This window comes from Eubalaena glacialis, chromosome 2, assembly GCF_028564815.1.
Source record: "Eubalaena glacialis isolate mEubGla1 chromosome 2, mEubGla1.1.hap2.+ XY, whole genome shotgun sequence".
Taxonomy (NCBI): domain Eukaryota; kingdom Metazoa; phylum Chordata; class Mammalia; order Artiodactyla; family Balaenidae; genus Eubalaena; species Eubalaena glacialis.
Window position 1 is genome coordinate 8867688 of NC_083717.1, and position 26047 is coordinate 8893734.

The following is a 26047-nucleotide window of genomic DNA, read 5'->3' on the forward strand; positions in this document are numbered from 1 at the left end:
TGCACAAAAGCATTGAACCAGAAATGATAACACCGTCCTAAGTATTTTACAGATAAGAATTCAGTTGATCTCCGTTCTAAGCCTGGAAGTACTACTATTATCCTCCCCATTTTACAGATGAGGAGACTGGGTTACAGAGAGCTTAACTAACTTGCCCAAAGAGCTAATAAGTGGCAGAGCCAGGATTCAAACGCAGGCATTCTGATCTAGAGCCTATGCTTCTAATCTCTGTGCTACAGAATGTACTTCTGTGTACATGTCTTGGATGTTTGTTCTATGTCAGGCCTTGTTTTAAGTGTTTTAATTGAATCATCTCGTTTGAAATATCCCCAACACACTGTCAGAAAGAGCCGGGGAAGTAGCTAGTGTCTTAACCTGACAACAGGTTCTTCGTTAAAAGGTTTCCAAAAGCACATAGCAAAGTGGTTAACAGAGGGAGTTTTGTAATCAGAATGACCATGGTTTAAATACTGGCTCTACCACTTACTGAGCTCGGCTATCTTTTTATCCCTAGTTTCCTCCCCCACGCCACTGTCCATCCGTCCACCAAAAGAATTAGAGGAGACACACTGAAATGGAGGTGAGACTATCCCCAGCATGATGAAAGCCACTGAAAACCCCTCACTTTGATGGGGAGACATTTGCTGCAGGTGGCAGGGCTGGGGAAGCCGGAAGGGCATGATGCCCAAATCAATGGTTCTCAGAGTGTGATTCCCCAGACCGGCAGCATCACCATCACCTGGAAAACTTGTTAGAGATGCAAAACCTCCAGCCCCGCCCCGGACCTGCTGACCTAGCAGCTCCTGGGTGAGGCCTGGTGTGTTTGAACATGGCCTGCAGGCCAACCAGACGCACACGAAAGTTTGGAAGCCACAGTCCTAGGAGACCTGGGCAGTATGGCAAGGCCCCAGCCTCAGAGCACGACATGGATGACCAGTAACTTGTGACTACGGATAACAATGTGAATTCGCTCCCTTATTGAGTCAGAGCAGATTCAAAGCTTTCCCTGTGATAGCATCACTGCCCCTTGCATTCTCATTGGAGAGAACGGGAAGGCATTACAGAAGCAACTGGAAGTGCCAGTTCCCCAGTGACCGGTGGAGGCGGGGCCAGCGTGGGGAAGAGTTCAGACCCAGCCCCCTCTTTTTTGGCTGCTGGATTGAGGCCCCTAGAGGGCAGGGACTAACCCCAGAACTCTCACCTCCTTGGGCCACATACTCAGCCCGTCACTCCCTCCCAAGACCCTCTCAGCGGCTGTGTTCCTCCCGGACCTCCCCTCCGTCCCTTCCATCGTTGCCCTAGACAGTTATGTAAGCCACTCAGCAGCCGTGACCGTCACTCTGCCCTCCAGGGTGACCCCGAGCCGCACAAACAGGATGTCCAGGAGGTGGGGAAGCACCAGCTGAGAAGAAACCGAACCCACAAATCCCAAAAGACACTCAGCAAACCGACAGCTATTTACCAGGCCCCTACCTCAGAGGGCCCTGCACCAGGAAAGGGGACTAAAAGTACCTAGCACATGGTTACTGCTTGTAGGGGGTAGATGAGGAGGCAGGACATCAACCCAGCACAACTGCAGAGGCAGGACAAGCTCCAGGGGCTCTGGATACGCAGTTCCTCTAACCACCAGTAGAAAATATTCGGGAAAAAAAAATTCCAGAAAGTTCCAAAAAGCAAAACTTCAATTTGCCCCATGCCTGGCAACTATTTACATTGCATTTACATTGTATTAGGTATTAATTGTATTAGGTGAGTTATATGCAAATACTAGGCCATTTTATATAAGGCACTTGAGCATCCGAGGATTTGGGTATCCGCGGGGGTCCTGGAACCAATCCCCTGGCTGACTGTATATATAGAGGCATGGGAGGAAATGAAGCTTGCAGCCAAGTGGTCAAAAACCTTGGAAACCAGAGTAAGGAATTCCAGATTAATTCCATAGGCCAGGGTTTCCCCAAAGTGTTAGTATACTTCTCAGAATATTCTCTTGGTAGAATTTTAACAGATGTTATGGGACTGAATGGGTTCTAGTACCAAATCCAATGTGGGGAGGGGATCCCACACCAACAAGCGATTCTCGGGACACCAGCTGGGTGTCCTACAATTCAGCTCCGTTCCCACAGTACCTACCCAGACAGCATCAGATCCCGCAGGTGAGGGGCTCAGTCCTAGGAGACCACCCCGGCCCCCCACTCACACTCCAGGCACAAGTCCAGGTTGCCGTCTATGCTTCTGACCAACTGGCTATAAATCAGAGGTTGCTACAACCTTCTCAGGTTCGAGTACTTTGCTAGAGCAGCTCACAGAACTCAGAGAAACATTTTACTTACCGGATCACCAGTTTATTACGAGAGGATGTAACTCAGGAACAGCCAGACGGAAGAGATGCATAGGGCAAGGCAGTGGGAAGGGGCTGGGAGGTTCCATGTTCTCTCCAGGCACCACTGTTCCGGCAGCTCCACATGTTCACCAACCCAGAAGCTCTCAGAACCCCATCCTTTTGATTTTTTACGGAGGAGGCTTCCTTACGTAGGCATAAGTGATTACATCATTGGTCATCAGCCCCTCTCCACTGGATGCGGGGGTGGGACTCAAAGGTGCAACCCTCCAATCACAGGGTTGGCTCCCTGGCAACCAGCCCCCATCCTCAGGTGCTTCCAAAAGTCACCTCATTAGCATAACAAGCGACACCTTTGAGGCTCTCACAAGCTCATAGGTCTTAGACATTCTGGATTGGACAGTTTCACAGGTATCTCACCTGCAGGACCTCTTCAATTGTGAATCTCTGGAGGGAGACCTCGTAGGCTGCGTTTTACAAACATTTCAATATAGAACCCTTTTTCAGAGGACTAGCTCCATGTAACAAACTCAGTTTGTAGATTTCAATGGGTGGGTTGGTGGGTCTGCTCCTGCTGTGATCTCCTCAGTAGCTTGTTGAGAATACAGCTTCGGAGGTCTCCTCACAGCTCCTCTGAAGCAGAAATACTGCCCCAGGTGAGTCCGATGTATCATCAAGCTTGGGAACGATCGGTTTCCATTGTTGCAACTGAATTCTAAGGGCCAATGATGATGGGAAGGGGCAGGTGGGAGGAAGAAGGAATAATAAGCAAGACCGTGTGGCTTAGACATGGGGGCCGTGAGGGGATCTGGAGTGTCACCTACAAATTGGCACTTGCCATCTACCTCTACGAGGATTCAATTATGAGCCGCTGCAGCTGCTGACCTTCAACGCCCCCTGAAAGGAGCTCAGGGTGAAGATCAGAAATGAGGCACTCTGTGCTCTGGAGAAAACTGGCAGAACAGATCTTCAGATAGGTATTTTCAGGTGAAGATTTTCTGAGCCCAGTTCTTGCATCTCCTCATATCTAGAAAAGCACTAAAATCCTTCATGGTGACGTCTACTCCTCGTGACTAGCAGAAACCTTCTACAAAAAAATATGTGCTTGATTGCATGTACTCCCCCTTTACCAAAATCACATATATACTGACCTTCCCCCCCTAGCTCTTTGGGGCGGTTTCTCAGAGCTATCTGAAATGCCGTCTCCCGGGCTATAGTCCTCATTTTGCCCCAAATAAAACTTAACTCACAATTCTCATGTTGTGCATTTTTTTCAGCCAACAGGAGGCAGTGAGGGGATATGGGGGCCATGAGGGGATATGGAAACCCTGAGGGGGAAGAGAGGTACACCGTCAGGAACAGAACAGAGATTGGAAGGAAAACCTCACTTCTTAGTAGAAACAACCCACACTTGTGGAGGGGCTTGTGGTTTACAAAGTATCTTCCAAAATACCAGCTGTCCTTCTTACAATCCCATGAGGTGGTTAGGAAAATGATCTCCATTTTTCTTGGTTTAAGGAAACCAAGAAGGGACAGTGAGGTACGGACACAAGCTACAACATGGATAAACCCTGAAAACATGATGCTAATGGAAAGAAACCCGTCACAAAAGGCTACATACAGCCTTTTGTATGGATAGGCGCTTGTTTTTCTTTACACTGTCCCATATCTGACTGCTCTCTTCACTCTGAGTAATTGCTAGAGTAACGTGGGACCATCAGCATCCCAGGCAGCAGCGGCAGGGATGCCTGTACCAGCAGCAGGCATCGGCCCAGACCTCGCTCAGGGGCCGACCTGGCTGTGGTCACTGCCGTGCAGCCCCTGGAATGCCATTTTCCTGCCCTTTTTCCAAATCTGGTTCCCCGGCCTTCCCCCCTGCCTATTGTGTGAGCTACCCCATCTCCCTCCATACCTACCTTTTCTAAGTTAGCCAGAGTAGGTTTCCACAGTTTCTAAAAAGCTTGACTTGAATGAGAAAGGTCAAGTGTGGGCATGAACGTCCATTTCAAAATTCAAATCTTCCGCTGTCCCTGGCTGGGGCATTGAAAAGTATAATGAGTTCGAGTTTAGTCTTATGATAATGTCAGTGATGAATGTTCAAGTGGGAATTTCCAGTAGGCATTTGGAGATGCAGGACTAGTGTATGCAATAGAGGTCAAGGTAGAAATACGGGTTTAGGGATCAATTCCACTGAAATCATGGATATGAATGAAATAGCTTGTAACAGGTCAAGCTGTGACAGCAAGCAACTGAAAGCACTCTGGTGATCCAAGGCGAACAGATTAGCTTGAAAAGTCCTAAGAAGAGCTTTGGAAAGAGAAGAAGCACGGCTTGGCTGAGGAAAGTGGAAAGGCAAGACATTTGAGAAGACTCCGACGTGGATGCCGCCTATGTTTAGAGAGGCAATTTCTTAATATCGAGGGGAAAAGTAACAGTAATACAAAAAAAAATACCTTTCACTCAACAGTATGTATGGTATGATCCCATTTTATTTTATTTTTTAAATGTATATATTTGCATCAGTCTGGAAGGATCTACATCAAAGCATTTGCAGTGATTATCTCTGGATGCTACAATGACAATTTTTGTTTCCTTGTTTTCTTATTTTCCACATTAAGCATTCATTGATTTTTTTTTCCAGATACAATTCATAAAGCATAAAATTCACCATTTTAGAAGGTACACTTCAGTGTTCTGAGAATATTCACAAAGTTGTCTGACCATCATCACTCTCTAATTCCAGAAAATTTTCATCCTTCCAAAAAGAAACCCTGTGTCCATTAGTGGTCACTCCCCATTCCTGCCCTCCCTCCCAGCCCTAGGCAACCACTAATTACTTTCTGTCTCTATAGAGCTGTTTATTCTGGATGTTTCGTATGAATGAAATCATGCTGTATGTAGCCTTTTGTGACGGGTTTCTTTCCATTAGCATCATGTTTTCAGGGTTTATCCATGTTGTAGCTTGTGTCCGTACCTCACTGTCCCTTGTTGCCAAATAAAATTCCCTGGCATAGCTGTTCCATATGTTGTTTATCCATTCATTAGTTGCTAGACACTCGAGCTGTGTCTTTCCACCTTTCCACTACAGCGAATAATCCTGCGGTGAACATTTATGAACCAGTTTTTGTAATGAATGCATGTTTTCAATTCTCCTGAGTATATACCTAGGAGTGGAACTGCTGGGCCATATCTGTTTAGCTTTTGAGGCGCCACCAAAGAGTTTTCCAAAAGGCCTACATTCTTTTACATTCCCACCAGCAACGTAGGAGGGTTCTGGTTACTCCACCTTTTCCCTAACACCTGTTAACTTGTTAACATCACTTTTTAGAAAGGATGGAGAAAACATGTGCTAAGGGGGCCCAAGACCCACCTTTCTTTTCAACAAACTTAATCCTTCTTGTGATTTTTCCACAGACGAAAGGTAAAGCATGCAAGCATTCTTCTGTAATAATATGATAGAGAAGCTGGCATTTATTGGATTCTTATTGGCCTCTGGGAGGGTTAATGTCGAACTCTGTGATGTATTATACTATTGAATATTTACAGAAAACACTGAGTTTGGAACCTATTCTAGAGATGAAGAATGAGGTTTCGAGGTGAAGTGACTTGAGCGTAATGACACTGACCCAAATCCGAAATTCTTAACCGTCCATTGTGACAGCTAAAAACCCGCCTCTCCTTCTGCTGAGTGTTTCTGGCTGTACACACCATGTGTAATTTCCATATTTTCCCAGGGGAAAAAAACCTTTCTCAAGATGATTTTTCACAAGTAAGTCAGGTACAATTTATCATACTCTTAATGCTAACATATTCTGGAGATGCAAAACCTATAGCATATGTAGAAATAACTTGACTCAGCAGTGTAAACATTAATTCAATGCTTTTTAAAAAAATGAACAACCTTGTTTCTCTGAGTTGATGCGATACTTCTCTCCTGCTGGATCTTTTATTGGCTCATTGGTGCCAATAGGAATGGGTTCTAAAACTGATTAGCCCGGAGAAAGACTGTAATCAAATAAATCTCAAGTTAGCCATGCTTTCAATTTTGTTTAGAAGTGAGATTTTTTTTTTTTTTCCCCAACTGTGCCTTGTTTCCCAAAGAAAGCATGGTAGATTTTGTGTTCGAAAACACGTTTGCCTCTGTGACTTCCAATGACAGCAGAACCAATTCTGTTTTGTAACTGGCCAATTTCAGCTCCTGAGATAGACCCGTGGAAGAAGAGGGATGTGAATAAGATCTGAATAAAGCATATTATTAGATCTCAAAGAGAATCAATAGAATTTAATGTAGTTTTCCTTGCCTTGCGTCAATAAAGCAATGTTGTTAGGAAGGCATTACAATGTTGTCTTCTCTTGTGGGTTTGAAAGCTTGTTTTGTTGTGGTGGTGATGGTTGATTTGCCTGAGTCGCCCATCCTAAGGACTGATTTGTTTGGTTTTGTAACGCATCATCCCTGCATCTGTAACTTAAGGCTCAGAACACCTAGGGAGGTAAATAGATGTTATTTTTATTATCTGTGCTTTATAAATAAATTTTAACCTGGAAAGATGACATGGCCTAAGTCACACATTCAGCTGCATTTGGTAGGTTGATGCACAATTCTAGGCTGAACCTTAATCTGCTTAAAATCAGGAGAAATCTGGAAAACCACAGGCTCACCCATTATTTCTCTGCTGGTGAAATTGAGACCAGTTGGTTAAAGGGCTCTAATGGGCTGAATTGGCCCCAGAATTCATATGTTGAATCCCTACACCCCCAGGACCTCAGAATGTGACTGTATTTGGAGATAGGGCCTTTAAAGAGGTAATTAATTTAAAGTGACATGATTAGGGTGGGCCCTAATCCAATATGACTGGTGTCCTTATAAGAAGGGGAAATTGGGACACAAGACACGTACAACGGGAAGACAACGTGAAGACACAGGGGGAAGACAGCCAACCACAGGCCAAGGGGAGAAGCCTGGAACAGACCCTTCTGTCACAGCCCTCAGAAGGAACCAACTCTGCCCACACCTTGATCTCAGATTTCTAGCCACCAGAACGTGAGACAAGAAATTTCTGTTGTTTAAGCGGCCTAGTCTGCAGGACTTTGTTACAGCAGCCTGAGGAAACGAATACAGGGCCCTCTGCTGCCACTTTGCTGATGATGAGTGTCAGGCCCCAGGTCTCCTGACATTCATCTCAATGCCCCAAGATCGTGCTTTTGAGGCTTACTGAGCGAAACCCAGAAACCACAGACATACCAGCTGTTTGGTGCTCACATGCATCGTATTTATCTTAGATACCATGGAGGTCAGTCTCCTCTCTGGTCAGAGCATCATCCCCCGGAAAATCTGAATGCAGGATTTGAAATTTGAGCCATCTGGTCAACCGGTCTGAGGTTGAGCTGACATCCTACTTTTCTTGCTCCAGTGCTCTTGCTGGGGAAATTTTCTCCAGGGAAATCTTCACTCCTGTCTGGATTCCCAGAAGTTGTGCTGACTCAGAACCTCTTTTCGGACATCCTGTGATTTTGTGAAAGAGGCCCCTGTGCTCTTGTCAAGCGCACGCCTCTCTCCCCTGGGGCAGAGTCCTGCCTCTCCACCGGGGCCCTTTTTCAGAGGAAGAAGGAAGAAAGAGTGATGGGGCACCGTGCCTAGTTCAGGCATGTCTCACTTAATCTTCACCTCCCTGAGGGGAAGCTCCCTGAGGGGAAGCCACCATCACCTCCATTTGCTAGATGGAGAAACTGAGGCACATACCGGTTAATCGTTCACCCCAAATTCACACAGCTCACAAGTGAAGGAGGTAGATTTGCCTTCCGCTCTCTGACTTAGGCCTGTGCTTCTGCTACCTCAGAATGCCATTGAGAGAGAGGCAACCAGGTTACCATCCTCCTTACAGACCCCACACGTCCCAAGATAACAAAGGTGAAAAGGCCCAGTGCAGTGAGGACCTTGCTGAGGTGGGGCTCATGACATTTTGTCTCTGGAAGCTTCAGATAACACCTCTCCATGGCTGATGGCGTACTTTCTGTGGAGCTCTAAACAGCGCCACTGAAAGGGCGGTCTGCAGCGGGAGGCCCTCAAAGGCTCGGTCCCTGCTCCAGAATGAGATGGAGACAGAAAGCAAGCAGGAGCATTCAGGGGCATTCATGCCAATTCAACAGCAATGCTAGGGCATGGAACCCAATCATAAAAAAGAAATGAGCTTGTATTTCATACAATCATCTCATTTTTCTCAGCACACATCATACTTCATTGCAAATAATGAAACTGGTCCTTGGGACTTCCCTGGCGGTCCAGTGGTTAGAACTTGGCGCTTTCACTGCCATGGCCCTGGGTTCAATCCCTGGTCAGGGAAGTAGGATCCTGAAAACTGAGGGGGGTGGCCAAAAGAAAAAAAAAACAAAACTGGTTCCTTACCATGGACACCTTGCGAAGCACTGCCCAGAGGCCAGCATAAATGACTACGGAGACAAAGAGATGATGGGGAGGCATGGAGCCCAGGTGTTACGGGCTGAATGTCTGTGTCCCCCCAAAATCCACATGTTGAATCCCTGACCCCCAGTATGATGGTATAAGGGGGTAGGGCCTCTGGGCAGAAATTAGGTTTAGATGAGCTCATGAGGGTGAGGCCCCCATGATGGGATTAGTGCCCTTTTAAGAGGAAGAGACACCAGAGTGTTCTCTCTCCACCCTGTGAGGACACAGCGAGAAGGTGGCCGTCTGCAAGCCAGGAGGAGAGGCCTTACCAGGAACCAAGTCTGCTGGCACCTTGATCTGAGACGTCCAGCCTCCATAAGTGTGAGAAATAAATGTGTGTCGTTTAAGCCCCCCAGTCTGTGGTATTTTGCTATAGCAACCTGAACAGACAGAGACTCTGGCTCTGCTACTGACAACCCAAGGCCCCGTGGCTGAGGCTGAGCCTCCTGCAGTCTGGTGCTTCCTTTACTGGCAGCATTTCCTCCCTCAGGTCCTTAACAAAATTGGCAGGGTTCCCATGACATGACATGACAAAGCCAGTTCCCCAGGACACAAACCTGCCCCTACAAGGTGCTAGGTTTGAAGGCAGGTCCTAGGACACATCACATGCCATCCCCTTCCTACTGCCTGACTTGGGGGCCACAACCTGCCCTCATGCCATCCCTCAGGTCTCCATCTCAGGAAGGAAGGGCTGGGGCTCATAATCCCATCCCTCCCACAAAGCCAGTCCCACCTCGAGGTGGGATTCCTTTTGGAAACTCTCCTACCCCCTTCTTAGCAACCTTGAATCTCCTTATAGCAATCATTTCCTCCTCTTCAGTATAAATGGTACGTTCCACTTTTCTGCATTTGTGAAATAAATTTGTATCAAGAATAAGACCATTTTTATATAATGCAATGTGCCTGAGACTGATTTTGTTGTTTTAGAGAAAGGTCCAGATGCTTTAAAAGTTTATGAACAGCCACCCAGCTCTCGACAGCAAGCAGAAGCCTGCAGCTCCCATCACTCATTTCTCAATTATCCTGGGAGAAGTAGGTCAGGGATGAAAGCAGGCCCAGGAGGCTGGGGGGTGTAGCAGGACAGCAGGAGACTGGCCCTGCCGTTAACGAGGGTGACCTTGGGTAAGTCTGTGACCCGCCCTGTACCTGGCTCCCCACAAGGGTTTGGAGCTCTGTGACCCCATCCTTCTTGATAAGGTCACTTTCTACAGCGGCCATCCTGTCCTTTAGATTATCAAACAAGAAGCCAAATGGCCTGCCATGAGCCTCCCTCCCTGCCCCCTTCATTCCCCAGGCTGTCTTGTTAATAGGCAAGTAGCCAGAAGGTAAGCAGCCGAGAGAAGGAAGAGACCCCCCTGACGAACAGCCAGTCCTTCGAGGGAACCTCACCCCCGAGGGCCGGGGGGACGGTGGCTTCAGCCTCCTGGACTTCCCAGCAAAGTCAGCGCTTGTCTTTGTAGTTGCTGCTGCCCACGAAGCTGTACCTGGCTTCTCTTTCCTGCCTAACAGACACCGTGGTTTCCATCAGCCTCAGGCCACTCCCCCTCCTGGAGGCTCCTTCCTCCTTCCTCCTTCCTCCCCTGCATCCTGCACACTCTTCTTCCCATGGCCCCAGTTCTCCCGCCCCCGTGCTTTGACACCTACCTAGCATTTACAGCGCACAAAGCACATGCATCGAATCCTCGCGATGTTGTTGATTTATTGGCTTCTGAACAAAAATCTCCAGGTCTGGGGAGCTGAGTGTAATTTTTGCCTCCGGTCCCCTGTCTACCCTGGGCCACCACAATCAGAGGGGGCTTGGGAACATCAGACACTTTAGGTACATACCGTTCTTCCTGTGAGCCCGGCAAACCCTGTGAGACCGGGGTGGAGAGCTCCCTTTTATAAACATGGAAAGTGAGGCTCACTTGGATGCCTGGGCACAGATTGGATGCCCTGGGGTGTCCACTGGTTTTTAAAAAAAAACAAGCACAGGCTGGTCACGTGCTGACTCAGGGCCAACGCAGAGCCAGTAAGAGGCAGAGGCGGGCTCAGCCCTGGGTCTGTGTGATGCCAAAGCCCCCTCTCCTCCACCAGACGTCCCACTCTGGCCTCTGCCCTTACCCCTCGGGGGTGTGGCCTCTAGGATGCCCGAGCAGCTCGGAAAGGTAGCAGACACAGAGCCTCTGGGATGCCCAGTGGAGAAGGAGGGTCCAGACGAGGAGAACCAGCTCTCCACCCGGAAGCTGCAGAAGGCTGGCCCTTCACCTACACAGCAGATCAGAGGCAGCTGCCGGGAGCCCAGGGTGGTCCCACCAGGAAGCGGGGGTGGGGATTGGGTTGGGTTGGGTTGGGACAGCCCAGTGACTAGGGATACTGGATACTTGATGGGGTTGAGGACACTGACAGGTCCGTCCTGCCCCAAATGCCAGCAGGGCCCCCTGAAGAATCACGAGCCCCTTCAGCCAGCTTCTCCTTTTGCATTTGACCCCTCACTGCTGTCTTGACATTGGCCCAGAGAACACCGTCCAGCGCTTCTGGGGCCCACGGGCTGCTTTCAGGCTGCTGGAGAAGCAAGGCATTCAGAAACCCGTGACCAGCCCTCCCTGCGCTCGGGGCTTTTAATCTCCTTAATTGAAATTGATTGGCCTCTTGGGAGGCAGCTCTGCATTGGCCCTGAGCTTCAGCAGGTGATCAACTCCTGCTTCGTTCTTTGAAAGACCAATTGACACACCAGGGCATCTGATCTTCTCCCTGAATCCTGGGCCCCTTTCCTGACCAGGAGCAAAGCCAGAAACAGGCACTTAACAAAACAGCTCAGGAAATAAAAGCGCCCGATAAATATAAGGGGAGAATATTCCAGTCCCACTGTGGCTTAGCATTATACAAAAGGCCAGTCAAAACCCCATTACCGAGGAAAGATGTAATCACACGGGGACGGAGCTGCGGCAGGGGGAGCGTGGGCCTTCGGCAGCTCACAAGATAAACAGGCAGGGCTGGAGCATCTCGAGGACCCGGCTGCAGAAAAGATAAAAAGGGAAGAAAAGTGAAAGCCCATCTTAAGTTAAAAGCAAACCAAATATGGAGAGAACGGTTTGAGCGTCCAGATCTGTGTTCATCTAGACACATAACAGTCCACTCCCCACCCCCACGTGGCTGGAGCTGCTTTACAAACCGGTTTGGTCCGTCATACCTCTTGGAGAATCTTCTAATAGGGCCCCTTCCTTACCAGGCTGATCCCATATCCTGGAAACATCCCTCTGGGGGTTCTCCTGGGATGGGCCGGTGGGTCATTTCACCGACTGGGAGCTGGGTTTGAAAGGGCTGTGCTGGGGAACTTGGGCCACCTTACGGTTTCCAAGCCCTGGGCTCTGTCCCTGCATTGGCTGCGCAGGGTGGCACCAGGACACAAGACTCACCTTAGAGGTAAGAAAACACAGGCCTGACAAGGTAGGTAATCATTAGGAGTGGCAAACTCATCCTAAGACCATCGTGCTGCCTGGCCTTCTAAAGATCAAGTTGAAGGGACCAGGATGTGCCATCCTCAAATATGCCACTGTGGCGTAAGGATTATTTTAAACTGAAGGCAAGTGAGAATCAGCAAGACGCAGGACGAGTTCTTCCTTCCCCTTTTCTGCCTAAAAGCAGGGCATAAAATTCCCTTGGTGAAGGTTTCCCCCTCTCCTGTACTAGAAAGAGGAGAGAGACTCTTATCACCAAGACAGAGTTGTCACTGAGATGAATCTGCATAAACAGACCTTATTAAAATAACCCACGGGGCTTCCCTGGTGGCGCAGTGGTTGAGAATCTGCCTGCCAATGCAGGGGACACAGGTTCGAGCCCTGGTCTGGGAAGAGCCCACATGCCGCGGAGCAACTGGGCCCGTGAGCCACAACTACTGAGCCTGCACGTCTGGAGCCTGTGCTCCGCAACGAGAGGCCGCGACAGTGAAAGGCCCGCGCACCGCAATGATGAGTGGCCCCCGCTCGCCGCAACCGGAGAAAGCCCTCGCACGGAAACGAAGACCCAACACAGCCAAAAATAAATAAATAAATAAATAAATTTATTAAAAAAAAAAAAACAACCCACAAGAATTCCCTGGCGGTCCAGTGGTTAGGGCTCCAAGCTTCCACTGCAGGGGTCACGGGTTCGATCTCTGGTCAGGGAACTAAGATCCCACAAGCCACTCAGGATGTCCAAAAATTTATAAAAAACAAAACAAACAAACAAAAACCATTATCTTCCATTAGTTTCCTCCTTGTATTTCCTAGTCACTTCTCCACAATGTATTGTCTCTAGAAGCCTAAACCTCCTTTCCTTTGTTGAAGATGATATATAAATGCCCAAATTGAGTCTACCTCTTTGAGTTTCACTTTTTTTCTGTGAACTCTGTGCATGTAAAATATTAATCAAATTCATCTTCCTTTTCTCCTGTTAATCTGTCTGTTGCTGGTTAAATTCGCAGGCCCTCAGGTACTGAACATAAGAGAGTAGGGGAAAAGTTTTTCCTTCCCAACAAAGTCCAGAGATCCAGATTTTAAAAGCAGAGATCCAACTTGTTTGCTGCAGAAAACTCCATTTTTAAGTAAATTCAAGTTGAAAGTGGCTCTTCATCTCCACTTTCTCTAGCAGCAGGAACATGACAGAAGGATGAAACAGAGGGTGAGCTCTGTAAAAACAAGGGCCGTATCTGTCTCAGTCATCATGGAGCTAGTGTCTAAGGGTGACTAACATATAGTAGGCACTCAATAAACATTTGTTGAATAAGTGAATAGATCAATGAACAGAGGGATGGATGGATGTACATTGGATCAAATAGGGTTGGAGCAACTGTATTGTGCAGAAAGTAAAATTGTAGCTTATTGAATACAGGCTCCCATAAAATACCACCAAGACAGCCTGTTGATAAAGCAAAGCTCCCAGCAGTAAGAGAGGTCACTATTTGGCAGTCTTGACAGCGTCTCTGAGTCGGGCAGGTGAAGTCAGGATATTCAGCTGGTCGAAGGTGGGTCTTTCAGTGTGGGGATCACAAGGACAGTGTTAAGTCTCCTGATGTAATAGTTCCGGATTGTGGGCACAGCAAGTTGCGTTAGCAGTCATTCGATGTTATCTATTGAAAGGCTAAGCAGTTTTAAGTGGGTTTGGGGGAAGTTCCTAAAATAATAAAGTTATCTGCAGCTTTTATCTTCCTGGGCAAGCGTTTCCGCAATGGTTAAATCACATTGGCAAAGACAGTGGAATCAAGTCATGTCGGTGAAGACTGCGTGGTACAGGTCACATTAACGCAGACGTAAGTAAGCTCTGTGGACATGGATGCTTTCCTTGAGCCAGTGACCTTAAGTAAACCACTCTCCCTCTGCACTGTGACATATACAGAGAAGTAAAAACCATGTTTGTCCACAGGAGTACAGCAAACCTAAGTGGGCTCTAGGGTAGGTGTGGTGGCTAATTCCTGGTTAAATAGGGGTGACACATGCTAAACCATCCAAGGGAGAGATGATTCAAGTATGCCTTAGACTTCAGTATCTGACAATAGCCCTGAGAGGCAGGACCAGCAAGATAACTTGCAGAGCCCAGTGCAAAATGAAAATGCAGGCGAGCGGGGGCCACTCTTCGTTGCGGTGCACAGGCTTCTCGTTACGGTGGCTTCTCTTGTTGCGGAGCACGGGCTCTAGGCACGTGGGCTTCAGTAGTTGTGGCGTGTGGGCTCAGTAGTTGTGGCTCGCAGGCTCTAGAGCGCAGCCTCAGTAGTTGTGGCGCACGGGCTTAGTTGCTCCGCGGCATGTGGGATCTTCCCGGACCAGGGCTTGAACCCACGTCCCCTGTATTGGCAGGCGGATTCTTAACCACTGGACTGCCAGGGAAGTCCCAACAGTATACTTTAAAATGACAAATTTTATGAAGTGTGTGGGTGTGTTTTATTTCTAATTATGGTAAAACACTGGGACATATACTTTGCCACGGTCGGAAAGTGATTAAATAAGAAAAATGAAGGATTTCAAGATGGCAGCAGCAGAGCATTAGCCGCGTGCGGGGCCCTTCTGAGCACGGGGTTCTGTGGGAAGCCAGCTCTGCCAAGAGGACAGAGACCCCCAAATGTAGGTGTCACGCCGCATTCTGGGGACTGAGCGCTGCGTCTGGGTCACTGAAGACCTCCTCAAAGTGCCCAGCCTCCAGAATCTTCTTGTGCTCAAACAAGGATGGTAAACATCGCAAGCCCTCACCTTCCTGCTACCCGCCACGCCCTCCCTGGCCTCCTAACATCACGTCCAGATGCAGAGCTCAGGAGACTTCCCAGCGTCAGCCCTGGAGGTGACAATGTTTCTGGGATGTTTTGCCTCCTCCTTCTGACCTCAGTTATGGTACTTTAACCCTGTGTCGCCATTCACAGGGCAGACGTGTGCAGCCAGGGATACAGAGGGAGCAGTAATCTAGCTGGGTCCCTCATCTGGTAATTAGGTGGCCAGCCACCTCCCCCATTTCCTGGCATTCACTGAGCACACTCCCTCCATTCCTTCTGTTTTTGCCTCCATGCAAACTGTATCCCTCACTTCTCTGGGCTTCCTCTCACTCTGGATCCATTAAGTGGGACCTACTAGAGTTCCCCTGGGGGCGCTCTGGAGGGATAAAGATGAGGGATGAGAGGGTGGTAGGGTGTGGCCACGAAGGAGTTCTGGCCTTGTATCCAATTCAATCAGAGTCTACGGATAACGTATATTAGGTACCAATGAGAGGTGAGAAGGTAATAAAAAGGTGAGCCAGGCATGGCTCTATCCCGGGAAACCTAATGAAAGATTGCCTGCCACCTTTGCCTCGCATACCTTAGATGATCAGCCCTTGATCTGGGGTTTACTGAGCAGAGAGGATGCCCTTCTCGTGAGCCAAACCCAACACGGGTGCTCACTCGGTGAGCTTTCCAAGCCCTGAGGCCACCTCTGGCTGTTTCTGCTCATTGGTGGCCTCAAGCTCTTCTACCTCTGGGCATTCACTCAATAGGAGGGTGGGAGCTCTGCTTGTTGGCCGAGGACAGACCCCAAACAAGACATTACACAGTAAAATTACATGAAGTAGTTCTCTAGCTCTGACCCTGTCTACCATTGTAGGATTCCCCGGCCACCCCAAAAGCCTCTGTCATCATTTCTGGGACATCTCATGGGGGGATCTCATGGGTATGTGTGTCCTTTCACAACCACGTGGCACGCACTTCTTTCTCCAAGTCTAACTGTGGTTCCCTACTAGGCTAGGCGCTGCCCCAACCTCTCAAGGCCTGAAGGTCCCAGGAAGGTTCCTCCCCCAAGTCCTGTCTCCTGCTGCCCAGGGGTCTGCAGTCAGGCTGAGGCTTCTCTTCAAGGCCCTGGACATATCAAGACAGCCCACCTGCTAATGCCCGTTCTCCCTAAAGAAGAGAGAAGCCTGAATCACACGCCCCATCCTCCCCATGGTGGGCCATTGTGTAGGTTTCTGAGCACTCCTAATGCAGTGAGGAGCGTTCAGGAGGATGATGTGTGGCCCTGCTGTGCTAAAGCTTGCCCTTCAGCAAGAATATACAGTGGAAAAAACACAGTCGCTTCAGCAAGTAGTGATGGGGAAGCTGGACAGCTGCATGTAAATCAATAAAGTTGGAACGGTCCCTCACACCATGCACAAAAATAAACTCGAAATGGCTTAAAGACTTAAATATAAGATAGGACACCATAAAACTCTTAGAAGAGAACATAGGCAAAACATTATCTGACATAAATTGTACCAATGTTTTCTTAGGTCAGCCTCTCCCAAGGCCATAGATATAAAAACAAAAATAAACAAATGGGACCTATTCAAACTTACAAGCTTTTGTACAGCAAAGGAAACCATAAACAAAACAAAAAGACAACCTATGGAATGGGAGAAAATATTTGCAAATGATGCAACTGAAAAGGGCTTAATATCCAAAATATACAAACAGTTCATACAACTCAACAACAAAAAAACAAACAACCCAATCAAACAATGGGCAGAATTCCTAAATAGACATTTCTCCAAAGAAGACATACACATGGCCAACAGGCACATGAAAAGATGCTCCACATTGCTAATTATTCGAGAAATGCAAATCAAAACTATAATGAGGCACCACCTCACAATGGTCAGAATGGCCATCATTTAAAAATCTACAAATAACAAATGCTGGAGAGGATGTGGAGAAAAGGGAACCCTCCTACACTATTGGTAGGAATGTGAATTGGTGCAGCCACTATGGAAAACAGAATGGAGGTTCCTCAAAAAACTAAAAATAGAGTTGCTATATGATCCAGTGATCCCACTCCTGGGCATATATCCAGACAAAACTATAATTCAAAAAGATACATGCACCCCTATGTTCACAGCAGCACTATTTAAAATAGCCAAGACATGGAAACAACCTAAACGTCCAATGGCAGATGAATGGATAAAGAAGGTGTGGTATTCCATATATACCATGGAATACTACTCAGCCATAAAAAAGAATGAAATAATGCCATTTGCAGGAACATGAATACAACTAGAGATTATCATACTAAGTGAAGTCAGAAAGAGGAAGGCAAATACCCTAAGATATCGCTTATATAATATGTGGAATCTTAATATATGACACAAAAGAACTTATCTGCAAAACAGAACAGACTCACAGACATAGAGAGTTTGCCAAGGGGGAAGGGGAGTGGGGGAGGGAGGGATTGGGAGTTTAGGATTAGCAGATGCAAACTATTATATATAGAATGGATAAACAACAAGGTCCTATTGTATAGCACAAGGAAATATACTCAGTATCCTGTGATAAAACATAATGGAAAAGAATATGAAAACAAATGTATGTATATGGTTAACCAAATCACTTTGCTGTACAGTAGAAATTAACACAACATTGTAAATCAACAATACTTCAATAAAATAAACTTTTTTTTAAAAAAGATTGCCCTTCAGGATTGGTGCTAGGCCTGGGATCTGCCTTGCCAGCCCTCCAGGCAAACTCAGATGAGTCCTGAATCCTGGAGATTTAAGTTTGGTCGGCAATTTCCAACACACTAGAAGTGTAAGGTCTAGGTGTGTCACAGCAGAGAAATATCCATATATTTTAAGTCCTCTTAAATATAGAGGACTCTCTCCTCCTCCTCTTAGGGCATAAGTTTTAGCATCAGAGGGATGAACATGTACCATGCTCCAACTACCTTTGTCAGGGGTTTAGTCAAACCACTCTTCTTTCAATCATGTACTGAACAGACCTGCTTTTTCTAATGTCTTTCAATCAAAAGACACTACCTTTGGAAAATGTACTGGAATATCTCCCCCTGCAGTGGCGGGTCCTCTACAGCCATGCTCTGATTTCACAAACCCACCTCCCCACCATTCACAGGAGGCTTCCTTTGCAAAAGTGTACCCTTGCCAGGCTCTGAAGGGTAAATTCACCTTTTTGACCTTGCAAGGACACATTTGCTGTAAACATTCACACTCCTTCCATCTTCCTAGGTTAGTCTTTTGTCTGGTACAGAAAGAAAGTCTAGAAGTCAGAGTCTGAAGATCTGGACTTGCTTTCTGGCCCAGCTTTCCATTATATAACCAGGCAGACATTCCCTAATCCCTGAGCTTCTATTTTGTCATCTGGGAAAAATATTGAATGTGAGGATCAAATTAAGAACGTGTGTTAAGATGTAAATGCTTTGCAAACCGTCAATCACAGTGCATGGGAGAAACTGTGTCCCTTTGATCAGCTTGGGTGAACTCTTGAGTCTGGGCATTCCTGGGCATCATACGCAGGAGAGGTAATCGCAGGCTTTCCGATCATATTCCTGAAGAAGCTGCCCAGAATGTCATCTTCCTTGGGCAGGGTGGGGTTAGGAGATGTTGGGAGACCATTGTAGTAAGACCCTCCCTGCTGAAACAGCTTTTTTTTTTTTTTTAAATGTCTGGGAGAACAATTTCTCTTGGCCATTGCTCTTTTTTTTTTTTTTTTTTTTTTTTTTTTTTAGTAATTCTTTATTTTATTTATTTATTTTTGGCTGTGTTGGGTCTTCGTTTCTGTGCGAGGGCTTTCTCCAGTTGCGGCAAGCGGGGGCCACTCTTCATCGCGGTGCGCGGGCCTCTCACTGTCGTGGCCTCTCATTGCGGAGCCCAGGTTCCAGATGCGCAGGCTCTGTAGTTGTGGCTCATGGGCCCAGTTGCTCCGCGGCATGTGGGATCTTCCCAGACCAGGGCTCGAACCCGTGTCCCCTGCATTGGCAGGAGGATTCTCAACCACTGTGCCACCAGGGAAGCCCCTGAAACAGCTTTTATCAGTGGCAGAGTGTGAAGGAGGGAGCTATATGTGGGGACAGAGAGGATGGGGTTGGGGGGAGACCCCTACTGAGTAATTTGATTAGAACAGCCCAGTGCTTACTGGGGGTAGATAGGAGAACAAGTGGGATACCCAGCCAAGCTCAGGACAAACTTAGGCTGGCGAACTTGACCCTACTTTAGGGAGATTGGAAAGCTCTTAGGGATAGAATTCAGTGGAAACATTTGTTTTTTGATACAGAATCTTCCCACTTAAGGGAAGAGTAAATACCAAAGAAGAGACACATGTCAGTCTGTGGAAACTGACCCATCAACCTGCTCCAGAGTAGCAAGCAGGGGCCTCAGAACAGAAAGACGTGTCACTTAGTACCACAGCCTCTGTCAGCAAAGTTATTATCAATGAGAAGATCAGCTGGGGAACGTCTGGGATCCCTGTTCCTACCACATGCAGGGAGGGCTGACCCAAGAGAGCAAAGGAGGAAGGGACAACACGGAGGGGCGGGAGGATGAAGGAGGAGCCTGGGGAATGAGCCGCAGTATGCTGGCCCCTGACAGAGACCATCACAGCGTTCTAGAAACCAAAACAGCCCCCTCGCTACATCTTTCTGCAAAGTCACCACTGAGCTCCTCCCAAACTGCTTCCTTCAAAAACTCACGGAACCCTGACTGTCCACAAAAATGTTCACCAACCCTGCCATAAGATCAGGCTATTAGGTACATCAAACTCACACCTGGAGCACAGATGCCCTCCTCCCCCTGAAACACACCCAGGAGGAAAAGGCACACATACCATCCCTTGATTTACATAAATGTCAGCCCATCATGCAGAGCAAACAAACCCTGGGCTGAATCAGAGGAAGGCAAAACCAAGGGAGCCCAGCTGTATGAATGGCCTGCTCGCCAAAGTTTAAGACGCCGAGGACAAGCTTTCACAGTCTGTCCATTACTACAAGATCACTGCCATGGCCTTGAGCCCCTACAGGGCTCTGCATGTCATACAGGCCATAAAATTAAGCCTTGGAAACCCACTGCTGGGCATATACACTGAGAAAACCATAATTCAGAAAGATACATGTGGGCTTCCCTGGTGGCGCAGTGATTGAGAGTCTGCCTGCCAATGCAGGGGACACGGGTTCGAGCCCTGGTCTGGGAAGATCCCACATGCCGTGGAGCAACTAGGCCCGTGAGCCACAACTACTGAGCCTGCACGTCTGGAGCTTGTGTCCGGCAACAAGAGAGGCTGCGACAGTGAAAGGCCCGCGCACCGCGATGAAGAGTGGCCCCTGCTTGCCGCAACTAGAAAAAGCCCTCGCACAGAAACGAAGACCCAACACAGCCAAAAATAAAATAAATAAATAATAATTTAAAAAAAAAAAAAAAGAAAGATACATGTACCACAATGTTCACTGCAGCACTATTTACAATGGCCAGGACGTGGAAGCAACCTAAATGTCCATCGACAGATGAATGGATAAAGAAAATGTGGCACATATATACAATGGAATATTACTCAGCCATAAAAAGGAATGAAATTGAGTTATTTGTAATGAAGTGGATGGACCTAGAGTCTGTCATACAGAGTAAAGTCAGAAAGAGAAAAACAAATACCATATGATACCACATATATATGGAATCTAAAAAAAACAGTACTGATGAACCTAGTGGCAGGGCAGGAATAAAGACGCAGACATAGAGAAAGGACTTGACGACACAGGGGGGAAGGGGAAGCTTGGACGAAGTGAGGGAGTAGCACTGACATATATACACTACCAAATGTAAAATGGATGGCTAGTGGGAAGCTGCTGCATAGCACAGGGAGAGATCAACTCGATGCTTTGTGACGACCTAGAGGGGTGGGAAAGAGAGGGTGGGAAGGAGGCTCAAGAGGGAGGGGATATGGGGATATATGTACACATATAGCTGATTCATTTTGTTGTACAGCAGAAACTAACACAACATTGTAAAGCAATTATACTCCAATAAAGATGTGAAAAAAAAATTAAGCCTTGGGATTATAATCTAACCCATACCTAAGGGCGGCACAAAGATCAGAAAAGCTACAGAGCTGTTCTTAGAACACTGGGTGATAAACAGCTTTCAACATCCAGAATTAACTGCTTGGAATGTGTCCCCAGCTCCCTGCATTTCTGATCCCTGGGTAATACCACCTTCTGCCTTTTTACTCTCCCAGCCCTTCCACCAGTTTTATGACTCAATTCCCTATATTAAATCCCTCTCTGTTTGAAATGCCTAAAGTGATTTCTGGTTTTAATGACCAAACATTTACTGATGAATCCTTCTTCAATATTTTTTTTCTTTTGGATATTTGTGTACAGGCAGACCTCCTTTTATTGTGCTTCGCTTTATTGTGCTTTGCAGATACTGCATTTTTTACAAATTGAAGGTCTGTGGCAACCCTGCATCGAGTTAAGTCTATCGGTGCCATTTTCCCAACAGCATTTGCTCACTTTGTGTCTCTGAGTCACATTTTGGTGATTCTTGCAACATTTCAAACTTTTTCATTATTATTATATTTGTCATGGTGATCTGTGATCTGTGATCTGTGATGTTACTACCACAACTTGCTGAAGGCTCAGATGATGGTTAGTAACTTTTAGCAAGAAAGTGTTTTTTCATTAAAGTATGTACAATGTTTTTTTAGACATAATGCTATAGCACACTTAACAGACTACAGTAGAGTGTGAACATAACTTTTACATGCATTGGGAAACCAAAACATGAGTGCAACTCAATTTATTGATATTCACTTTATTGCAGTGTTCTGGAACCAAACTCGCAATATTCCAAAGTACACCTGTAAACACCCAACTTTTCATGTTTGGGTGCTGTCCTTTGTCCTCATTTGGCTAAATTCTCTGACAAGTACTTTCTGCTTTTAATTTTTTCAGTTGTCAGTGTTTCTCCCCACCATCCTCTTAACGTTGGCGCACTTTGCTGCTTGCCCCTAACTGGGCTCCTCTGCTTTTAGGCCACTGTTATATTAAACTGCAGAACAAACTTAAGCACTGGGCAGACCCAATCCCTCCCTCCGGGGACACCTGGGGGCTCCACTGAACCTTTTATTCCACTGGGTCATTAACGAGAAAGGTCTGCCTCAGCAGGACCCTAACCCTGTCGATGGGAGCTATGCATAACTAACGAAGAGGAAAACTGGGAGCCTGGTCAGTCTCAACATATCCCTAATAATCTCTGCATTTCCCTGTACATCTTCCTTCCTTCCAACACGAGTACTCCAAATTCACCTTATCCCACTAACGGTTTCAAGTCTATATTTTCTCTTCCTTTCCTCCCCATCTCATGGCACTTGGCTTCATAACTGGTTACCCCAGCTTCTCAGTAACCCTGTGTACATTTTAAATACCACTTGCCTTGGTCTCTGGTTGTGGATCCTAAGACGTCAGTAGGTACCCAGCAACCTGGGAGACTTAAGAGTAGGCACAGGGACCATTCTGAATTTTACTATCCTAATATTTACTCATCGTTACAGTAAAACCTTGGATAAACCAACAGGGATGGAGTTGTTGTAGACAGACACGTGTTTCACAGAACTGGAATTTACACACTTAGGCAATAAAATGCTGTTGACTTTTAAATGTTCTGAGGAAAATGTTTATGAAGCATATTCAGTGAAGGAGCGTGACACAGTCTACCTTTTCTAGGTGATTCAGGACTCACCCAGGTTCCTCCCCTGAGGGGCTAGCACATGCTGTGTGACCTCTGCTTAGAACGGTCCTTCCCTGCCTTTGCCTATTTAAATCCACCTCATCCTTTGGCTGTCAGCTCCAAGACCATTTTCCTCAGGCACAACTATATCAATTTACTAAAACGCGTCAAACTGTTCACTTAAAATGGGTGAATCCTGTGGCATGTAAACTGTACCTCAGTAAAGCTATGAAAAACAAAACACATTGTCAAGGAGGCGGACCATGCCAACCCTCCCCCCTAAAATGTAGCTGCTTCACAGTATGTAAAGGGGGAGGGAAAGACCTTCACACTGGAGAAACTTGACGAAAACTGTCAGCCAGATGGTCAAGGTCAACATCAACAGTGATGTCATGTGGACAGGACGTACCCTTGATATGACATGATGCAAATGGCACTTTATCTCTGTGGTCTTCCTCCCAGAAACCATAACCCCAGTCTAATTAGGAGGAAAACTCCAATACAGGTGCATCCTACAATATACCTAACTAGTCGTCCTCAAAACCGTCAAGGTCATCGAAAACAATAAAAATCCAAGACACTGTCACAGCCAAGAGGAGCCTAAGTAGACATGATGATTACAGTGTGGGATCCTAGAACGAAAAAGAACATCAGGTACAAACTAAGGAAATCTGAAAAAAGTATGGACTTCCGTTAATAATACTGTATCAATATCGGCTCATTACTGGTGACAAATGTGCTACAGTAATGTAAGATGTTCAAAATAGGAGAAAACGGGTTTGGGATAGATGGGAACTCTCCGAACTATATTCACGATCTCTCTGCAAATCTCGAACTGTTGTAGAAAATAAGGTTCATTTAAATCACATTAAAAAAAATTTCCCCTGTTTCTCAAACCAAATCAAGTCCCCCCTGCTGTAGGTTCATATAGAAATGCAGACTATTGACTAAATGAATTAACCTATCACCATATGCAATTATGTTTGTGTGTTTTGCCCACTGTATCCTTGGTATAAGGTTAGAGCCTGGTTCTTGATAGGCATTTACTAATAAACATATAGCAAGTGCAGTGTCAGAGAATGTTAGTTCCATGACATCAGAATTGTGTCTGTTGGGACTTCCCTGGTGGCGCAGTGGTTAAGAATCTGCCTGCCAATGCAGGGGACACGGGTTCGAGCCCTGATCCAGGAAGATCCCACATGCCGCGGAGCAACTAAGCCTGTGCGCCACAACTACTGAGCCTGTGCTCTAGAGCCTACGAGCCACAACTACTGAGCCCACGTGCCACAATTATTGAAGCCCACGTGCCACAACTACTGAAGCCTGTGCGCCTAGAGCCCGTGCTCCGCAACAAAGAGAAGCCACCGCAATGAGAAGCCCGCGCGCCGCAACGAAAAGTATCCCCTGCTCGCTGCAACTAGAGAAAGCCCGCGGGCAGCAACGAAGACCCAATGCAGCCAAAAATAAATAAATAAATTAATTAATTAAAAAAAAAAGAATTGTGTCTGTTGTGTTCTCCACTGTATCCTCATCACCCAGAGGTGCCTGGCACATGAGACACTCAACAAAGTCTCGTTCCCAGGTTGAGCCAAGGAATCCTTTCCCCAGTGGTTTGTTTGAGTTTGGGATAAAGACATGTTAGTTCAATCTGCCTGGTCTCTTCAATAAAGCCTGTGGAAGTACTGACGGCAATAATGTTCCTCACCAGATGAACAAAAGGCACAGGGATCTGGGCTGTAACGAGAGGGAAGAATGAAGTCAACACTCAAGAGTGAAGGAAGGACAAGAGACTGAGCAAGAGGCCCCTGGGATTCCCCCCAGGAATCCAGGCAATTCCTGGGATCCTCTGTGTCCGGGAGACCCTCCTGCTATGTGAAGTCCAATGACATTGACCATGAGATCCTGTTGTTTAGTTCAACTTCACTGAGACTTTATCTGTGTCGTGTTTGACTAGCCTGTGTTTCTGTTATGAAAGATGTTGAATCAAATTAATGTGGGAACTATCACCTGTGCTATGATGAAGAGAAGGAAAAAAAGACAGTAGAGCAGAAATGGGGACCCTAAAGGGAAAGTAGAGGCTATAAAAAGGAAAGAAGAGAAAGAACTGGAAAGAAATGAAAACAGCCTGACAAGTACACAGAAACAAACACGGGTTTCAAAGTGTTGTGAATTCACGAGGGCTTAATTTCCCAAATATACAAACAGCTCATACAACTCAATAAGAAAAAAACAAACAACACAATCGAAAAATTGGCAGAAGACCTAAGTAGACATTTCTCCAAAGAAGACATAGAGATGGCCAATAGGCACATGAAAAGATGCTCAATATTGCTAGCTATTAGAGAAACGCAACTCAAAACTACAATGAGGTATCACTTCACACTGGTCAGAATGGCCATCACTAAAAATAATAAATGCTGGAGAGAATGTGGAGAAAAGGGAACCCTCCTGCACTGTTGTTGGGAATGTAAATTGGTGCAGCCACTACGGAGAACAGTATGGAGGTTCCTTAAAAAACTAAAAATAGAGTTGCCATATGATCCAGCTATCCCACTCCTGGGCATATATCCAGACAAAACTCTATAATTCGAAAAGATACATGTGCCCCAGTGTTCATAGCAGCACTGTTTACAATAGCCAGATCATGGAAACATCCTAAACGTCCATCGACAGATGAATGGGTAAAGAAGATGTGGTACATATATGGTACCACATATGTACCATATGTGGTACAATGGAATATTACTCAGCCATAAAAAGAATGAAATACTGCCATTTGCAACACCATAGATGGACCTAGAGATGATCATACTAAGTGAAGTAAGTCAGAGAAAGACAAATATCATATGATATCACTTATATGTGGAATCTAAAATATGACACAAATGAACTTATTTACAAAACAAAAACAGACTCACAGACATAGAAAACAAACTTATGGTTACCAAAGGGGAAAGGTGAGGGGGAGGATAAATCAGGAGTTTGGGATTAGCAGATATATACTACTATATATAAAACAGGTAAACAATAAGGCCCTACTGTACAGCACAGGGAACTATATTCAGTATCCTGTAATAAACCATAATGGAAAAGGACATGAAAAAGTATGTATGTATATATATATATATATATATATATATATATATATATATATATATATATGTATATATATGTGTATATATATATATATGTAACTGAATCATTTTGCTGTATACCTGAAACTAACAAAACATTGTAAATCAACTATGCTTCAATTTAAAAAAATAAATAAAAATCAAAGCGTTGTGAATTCG

General features: G+C 46.2%; 1 long non-coding RNA gene across 4 annotated transcripts in view; it reads right to left on the minus strand.

Moving 5' to 3' along the window:
* Nucleotides 1-10465: 10465 nt before the first annotated feature.
* Nucleotides 10466-26047, minus strand: part of LOC133082041 (uncharacterized) — a 64890-nt gene continuing 49308 nt past the window's right edge. For 3 of the 4 annotated variants that reach the window (XR_009698903.1, XR_009698907.1, XR_009698905.1), the window contains 2 exons: nucleotides 11693-11798; nucleotides 10466-11342 (listed from right to left, as the gene is read on the minus strand). This is a non-coding gene — a long non-coding RNA (uncharacterized LOC133082041). Of the gene's footprint in view, nucleotides 11346-11692; nucleotides 11799-26047 lie in introns of all 4 variants that reach the window. The other variant, XR_009698906.1, reaches the window with a different exon arrangement.